Raw genomic sequence first — 7500 nt, forward strand, 5'->3', positions numbered from 1 at the left:
CACCACAAAGCAACTGTCAGGGTGAAGTCCAGTGAAAAGGCTCCTCTATAGAACATTCCTCCTCTCCACCTCTCTCTTTCTCTCTCTCTCTCTCTCTCTCTCTCTCTCTCTCTCTCTCTCTCTCTCTCTCTCTCTCTCTCTCTCACCCCCCCTGCTCCCCTCTTTCCACCAGCTCCTTTCTCTCCAAAGAAAGATAAGAGAAAAAAGGGAGCAAAAAGAGGAGATTTGGACATGATGTGGAGACATGCTTTGAAAGCAGGTGGTGCTTTTAAAGACAGAAGGTAAAGTGTCCCTTTCAGAAGAGCAGCCGGCCGTTAGCGAGGACATTAAAGCTTCTGCTCTGAGTGACACGTGACACGCTACAGTTTACAATGTAGGCATTTAGCAGACGCTCTTAACCCTTTAAGACCGGGAACGCATCCGTGTGTCATTTTAAGATTTTCTTTGGCTATTTTTGAAAAATCGTGAAAATGTTTGCAAATCTTTGAATATATATATATATATTTTTAAGCGAAAATTTTTAACTCAAATCTTTGCTTCCGGGGGGTCCCTGGAACAACATATTTTGAGATGGTGTGGGGGGGGGGGGGGGGGTCCGCGGACAAATACATATAATTTTGGGTGGTCCTTGACATGAAAAAGTTTGAGAACCACTGATATAGAAACAAAAAACTGTTAGGATTTAGAAGACATTTGTAGAATCCCCCAGAAGCAAAGATTTGAGTTAAACATTTTCGCTTTAAGAAATATATATTCAAAGATTTGCACACATTTTCATTTTTAAAAAAATAGCAGATCTACAAGCTCATAGTGCTTTCCCGGTCTTAATGGGCTATTCCAGAGTGATTTACAATAAGCACGGTAAACACATACATAGAATACAAAGAGACAGTGTAGTGCCTCAGTAATCTAGGATCACAGGTAAACCGAGAACCTAGCATCATTCTAAGCAATATATAATAATGAAAAAAATCGGAACATTGCAACTATATATTTAAATTTAAACTACTGTGTTATGAGCACATCATACTGAAGCGCGATCATAACGAGGCGATAAATCGACGTGATTATTTTTGAAGATCATCACCAAAATAATAGTTTGTGAAATAATCTGGACGCATTTTCACAATCGTTTATTTGGTGTGTAAATGACCTTAACTCATTGGTTCCCAACCTGTGGACCGGGCCCACTGGCGGACTGTGATGGTGTTGCAAGGGGGACCCCGAATAACTAATGATAACTAATGATATATATATATATATATATATATATATATATATATATATATATATATATATATATATATATATATTAGGGCCGGGACTTCATCGCGTTAATTTCGATCAATGAATTACAGAAAAAATATCGCGTTAAAAAATTTCACGCATTTTAATCGCACCTACTGTAACACTCTGCCTCCAGTGGTGTAAAATAGCAGATCTACAAGCTCACAATGCGTTGCGCTTGTAGATCTGCTATTTTCAAATGGCCGATATAGGGCTGGTTACTGTCTGTTTTGTAATAATAATTGAAATCTACAAAGTAACTAGTAACTAAAGTTTTCAAATAATTGTATTGTATTCTGTTCAATATTTGCCTCTGAGATATAGTGGAGTAGAAGTAAAAGTATTAGAAATTGGAAATACTCGAGTCAAGTGCAAATACCTCACAATTGTACTTAAGTACAGTTCTTGAGTACATGTACTTAAAGACGTATGCCAAAATCCATTTGAAAATTTTGCTTTTCACTGTTCTCAGGTCAAATATTGATATGCGATTAAAATGCAATATTGATATGCGATTAAACAACATATTTTGAGATGAGGGGGGGGGGGGGGGTCCGCAAACAAATACAGACTTTTCTTATAGTTCTAACAACTATAACTTATAGTTCTAGTCATACCTTGAAAGTGAATCAACATTATGTTGGGATTATTAGCACTTCTACTGTCTACTGCGTTTAATCCCTATTTATTTGATGTAAAGCTCTATTATGTAAATTGTTTTAGTGAATACAATGTTAATATACTGTAAGTTATATAATTGGGGTGGTCTCCCTGCTCTTCTATTGAGACATTTAGGGCGGATTCAGACGGGTGCACACCCTGGGCCACTTGGCAGATATTGTGAGTGTGAACTAGGGCATTCACTAAAAAGTCGACTTAATTAACACAAGTTGACTCCCACCAGGAGAAGTCGAAAGTAATTTTTTTTTTGTTGTAATAATTATTATATTACTGACGTCGAGTCGACTTCCTAAAATCACAAGTCGTTAATGCCCTAGTGTGAACGTTGCGTATCGTTCCCCGAAACGGATCACCGTACCGTACCCGAGACCGCCTGAGGAGGTAGTCTCGGGTCCGATTGCTGCGCACTCGGGAACGGAACGCTGCAATGTGAATACATCCGTACCGACAGGAGGAAGTGGACTGCTAATCATATATCATTTATATATATGTTTTTATAATGACACATTATTTTAGCTGGGTTATACCTTCTCATTGTTCTACTTGAATGTTGACAAGAAATAATAATCCCGCTAGTGCTTGAGTAGCGCGAGCCGTGAAAAAACAAACAAAAACACACATGTGTAGCGAACGTGTATATAAGGATAAATATACTAAGGATTAGTCTGTGACGTCAATGATAAAATACCAAGGATGCATCAGTGACGTCACTATCATATTGATAATCACAGAGACGCGAGAGACTATGTTACATTTTGAGGTTTCAAAGACCAACGCACACACTGCTTTGGTTGTGTATTGTTGTTCTGTTATCCTGCTACCATAATTGGCGGCCACACTCATGGAGTGTACATGAGTGTATGAGTGCATCTGCGACCAAAACTGAGCACCTTCGTTGCCACATCCGTGAAACGGGCAAGAAACAAGCGCTGCCGTGGTCTATGCAAACGAGCCCCAAAAGCGTGCCCAAATAAGCCCAAAATCGCTTATACAAAAGGCAGACCTGGCAACGCAGGCTACGCCAATCATGTGTGAGAGATCTACAGGCTATGGGGCACACACCGTATCTTAGCAACAACGAAAGCGCTAACTCTCATTGGTCGTGTCATGCAGAGGGCAGTTTCCAGACAGCAGCCATACGCACTGACGCAGCAACGGCTGGCCTCCGTGATTGTTCTGCGAGCCCAGCTGGACAGCACAAGCACCGTCATTTCTCTAATAAATCGCCCTGTCATTCATATTGTCAAGACTTTGAGGTCACTGCAGCCTCCTACTAATGTAACGCATGTTTATGTCCACTACTGTGATAGCGATCGTTGTATTTCAATGATTAGTGCCCAGGGGTGCTTAACATGAGCCGTTAGCATGCGGCTAACGCTAACGCACTTTCAACGTTAGCATGTAGCTAACGCTAACGTGGTTGTCATGGCTGAAGCGGCTGTGCAATCACTTTGTCAACAATGAATGTTAGTGTGGTGAATGTTAATATTCCTGCTCAGTTACTCCATTGTAGATGGTGCGCCCACATAAGGCCAAAATCGCTTATACGACAAACAGACCTGCCAACCCTCATCGTACACAGCATTAGCTGCTAACGTGGCCTGCAACTTGGAATCTGTTGCTGCTGGTTGTTAATGCAGCCTGCTAATAGTGTCTAAAGCATGTATGTGAATGTTTATGTCCATTACTCCCTGCTCTGCTCTGCTCTGCTCTGCTCTGCTCTGCTCTGCAGAGCTGTTGCTTCCGTGTGCGCGGCTCTGCTGCAGCACCGCGACCTCAGAGTGCCTTGTATGCCTTATTGTTTAGTTATTTGTATTGTCCGTGTGCCTATATGTCGTTACATGTTATGATGAGAGCAGTAGAAATAGCTCTGCTGATCCTATGGACTATCAACTCCTGCTTGTCGGTCGAACAGACTCAACTCGACAAAAACATCTGGCGTGAGGACGGCGTGACCAGGATCGCCTGTGTCACTGTGTACAGCCGAGCTGCACTGCTGGCATTACGGCCGCCGGAGCCGAACACAACGGCAAACCACGTCCACCTACCGGTGTTGGATAACATCCCCGCCGAGTTGATCCGAGGAAAGAGGAAGAGGAGACGAGGGAAAAGAGGGGGAATTCGGAACCGACTACGGAGGAGATTCACCCGCCCCCCGCTCCCTTCTATCGTTCTGGCCAACGTGCGTTCCCTGCACAACAAAATAGGCACGATACGGACATACACCAGGTACAATCATGATTTTCGTGAGGCATCACTGTTTTGTTTCACTGAGAGCTGGTTAAAGCCATCACAACCAGACTCACTCTATGAAGTCCCCGGATTCACTCTGGTACGACTGGACAGAGGTGGAGGGAGGGGTTACGGCGGTGTATGTGTGTACATAAATGATCTCTGGTGTCGATCCTTCTCCGTCAAACTTAGTATATGCGACGATCCCAACGTGGAGATCCTAGGCATGACTTTAAGACCTTTCTATCTTCCCTGCGAATTTGGGTGCATTTTACTTTTTCTAGTTTATGTGCCTCCTAAAGGGCCAGGAAGAGCTGCACAAGCAGCAAAAACCACTGCTGACTGTGTGCACGGACTGCAACTGCAGTATCCAGAGGCACCAGCAATCGTGCTGGGAGACTTAAATCAGTGCTATCTGGACACTGTGTTGCCGGGATTTGAACAGTATGTTAAGGATGCGACGAGGAAAAATAACATTCTGGACAAGTGTTATGTGAACATCCCAAATGCATATGTTGCCACGGTTGGGCCGCCTATATTGACCTCTGATCACAACGTTGTGTGCATGACTCCAGTTTATAAGTCAAAACTGAAGAGAGGAAAGGTGGAGAAGAAAGTAGTTAGGACATGGACAAATGAAAGCAAGGAACAACTGAGAGCATGCCTGGACTGTACAGATTGGGACACCTTTAGAGATGGTTCATTGGACGAAGTAACCACAGTTACAAATGATTACATTAATTTTTGTGTACAGCTGGTTGTTCCTACAAAATAAATTAAAATCTATCCGAACAATAAATGTTATGTGACCAAGGACATAAAGAATGTTATAAATGAAAGGAAAACAGCCTTCATAAACAAAGATTTCGGTGTCTCAAATTGACAGAAAAAAAGCTAAAAACAAAAATGAGGCAGGCAAAATTGGCACATAGACAGCATCTAGAGGATGCGTTCAAAGCCAAAAATCACAAAAAGGCGTGGGATACTATGAAATCCATGACGGGAATGTCATCCCCAACAAAACCTATTGTGACAGATAATGAACTTGGCTTTTCTAATGACCTAAATACTTTCTTTGCCAGATTCGAATCATTAGGTGATTCCTCTAAGTGCACTGAAATACTTAAGGCTGTAACACCTGCCCCCTCAGACAGAATTATCATCACTGAAGAGGATGTCAGAAAAGTGTTTTGGTGTACTAACACAAGGAAAGCTAATGGGCCGGACGAGTGCAGTGCTTTCCTCCTCAAAAACTTCGCATCTGAGTTGGCTCCTGTGTGGCAACCAATATTTCAAACCTCTGTAGACACACACATAATTCCTCTGTGTTGGAAAACCTCACACATAAAACCACTACCCAAAATCCAATGTCCAAAAGAACATAAGGATTATAGACCCATAGCTCTCACTTCAGTGATCATGAAATCACTGGAAAGAATACTGTTGCAACATCTTGTAAGTATAACTAAAGACAAATTCGACCCCTGTCAGTTTGCTTATAAGAAAGGTTGCGGTACAGAGGATGCGGTTGTCACACTGGTCCACTTCATTACAAAACACCTAGATAAGTCTAATAAGAATCATGCAAGGGTGATGTTCTTAGACTTCTCTTCAGCTTTCAATACAATACAGTCTGATATTCTGGTGTCAAAGATGGTACAGTTGGAACTGAATCCATACTTAATTCACTGGTATGCTTCCTTCCTTACTAACAGAGTACAGAGGGTGAAAGTGAACAGAACCCTCTCCGCAGCATTAACTACTAATGTTGGTGCTCCCCAGGGTTGTGTAAGCTCAGCTGTACTTTTCACCCTTTATACTGACAGCTGTCGTACTGAGGAATGTCTGTCTGAATGTCGCACTGACAAACCAGACCAATACATTCTAAAGTACTCTGATGATACAGTTTTGATTTCTCTTTTGGATAGTTCCAGTGATCCTGGACTGCACCAACACAGAGTAAATAAGGTGGTGGAGTGGAGTGATAACAACGCTCTTATCATTAACACAAAAAAGACAGAGGAGATTGTTTTTGGTGCCCCACTAGAGATACACAGATCCCCCATTACTATTCATAGTGAACAGATCAACCAGGTATGTTCGTATACATACCTAGGAGTAGTAATTGACCACCTTCTGTCATGGAAAGACCAGATTGAATCAGTGGGTAAGAAGACAAAGCAAAGAGTCTATTTCCTTCGCCGCCTGAGATCTTTTGGTGCTAGTAGACAGATTCTTCTTTTGTTTTTCACTTCTGTTATTATGAGTGTTCTTCAGTACTGTAGTACCACCTGGTATGGATGTCTGTCTGTAGCCTTAAAGTCACAACTGCTGCAGCAACTGAACATTTGTTCAAAGATGGTTGGACAACCACTTCAGAGGCTCTATACATCTACGTATAATGACAGTATGATAAGGTTGGCAAGGAATATCACTTCAAACACAAGCCATGCTTTGTATGGAGAATATAGGTTGCTGCCTTCAGGAAGGAGATACAGTGTTCCTACATACAATAAGGTCAAACTGAAGAGGTCCTTTGTCCATCAGACGACATTGAGGCTTAATCAGGAGTTGTAGGCTTGGGGTAGGCTGAGAGGTGGACATTGGTCTTGTCTTTGTATGTCTTTATGTATGTATTTTGTTTTGTTTTCTTATGTCATGTCAAATGTGTGTACTGTTTATTGTTGCATACATGGCTGCTGGGTCGCAAGACAAATTTCAGTGTGAACTGACAATAAAGTATTATTGTATCGTATCGTACTGTGTTGCCGTTAGTTGGGTTAAATGACTATCCAAGCCAAGCGCTGCCTATAATGAACCCTTAGCGTGTAGCTAAGCTAACGAACGAGTAGCGTTAGCATGCGGCTAATGCTAACGCTGTTGTCGTGACTGAAATGGCTATGTTACACATCTTACCAACAACCTGTATGAACGTTAGTCTGGTAAATGTCATCAATGCTACCTAATACCTAATTACCGTTGAAGAGTTTCATTTTAGTGTATTTTGTGGGTTTTTGTGACACAATGTAGCATAATGGCAGCGACGCGTTGCTGCACAATCAGAGGGCATCATGGGAAATGTAGTCATTTCTGCTCATTTCGGATCTACTGTGTTAAGCTTGTGTTACATTACTGCTGCTTAAGGCCCCTGCATGCTACCAAATGAGGTGGTCACCCTAGCACCGTTTGTGACCACTGAAACGGGCCTTAGGTGGGCCCCACCTAGCCAATTCTTTGTGGGGCCGAGGTGGGTCTTAACTGGGATGCCCATGTGGGCTATAAGTGTGTTCTACCTGGGCC

At 42.3% G+C, this 7500-nt stretch overlaps 1 protein-coding gene across 1 annotated transcript in view; it reads right to left on the reverse strand.

Annotated features, from left to right (window-relative positions):
- thbs3a (thrombospondin 3a) overlaps positions 1–7500 on the reverse strand; it is a 115463-nt gene that overhangs the window by 2012 nt on the left and 105951 nt on the right. The window lies entirely within an intron of this gene.

This window comes from Gymnoscopelus braueri, assembly GCF_963280865.1.
Source record: "Gymnoscopelus braueri genome assembly, chromosome: 4".
Lineage (NCBI taxonomy): Eukaryota > Metazoa > Chordata > Actinopteri > Myctophiformes > Myctophidae > Gymnoscopelus > Gymnoscopelus braueri.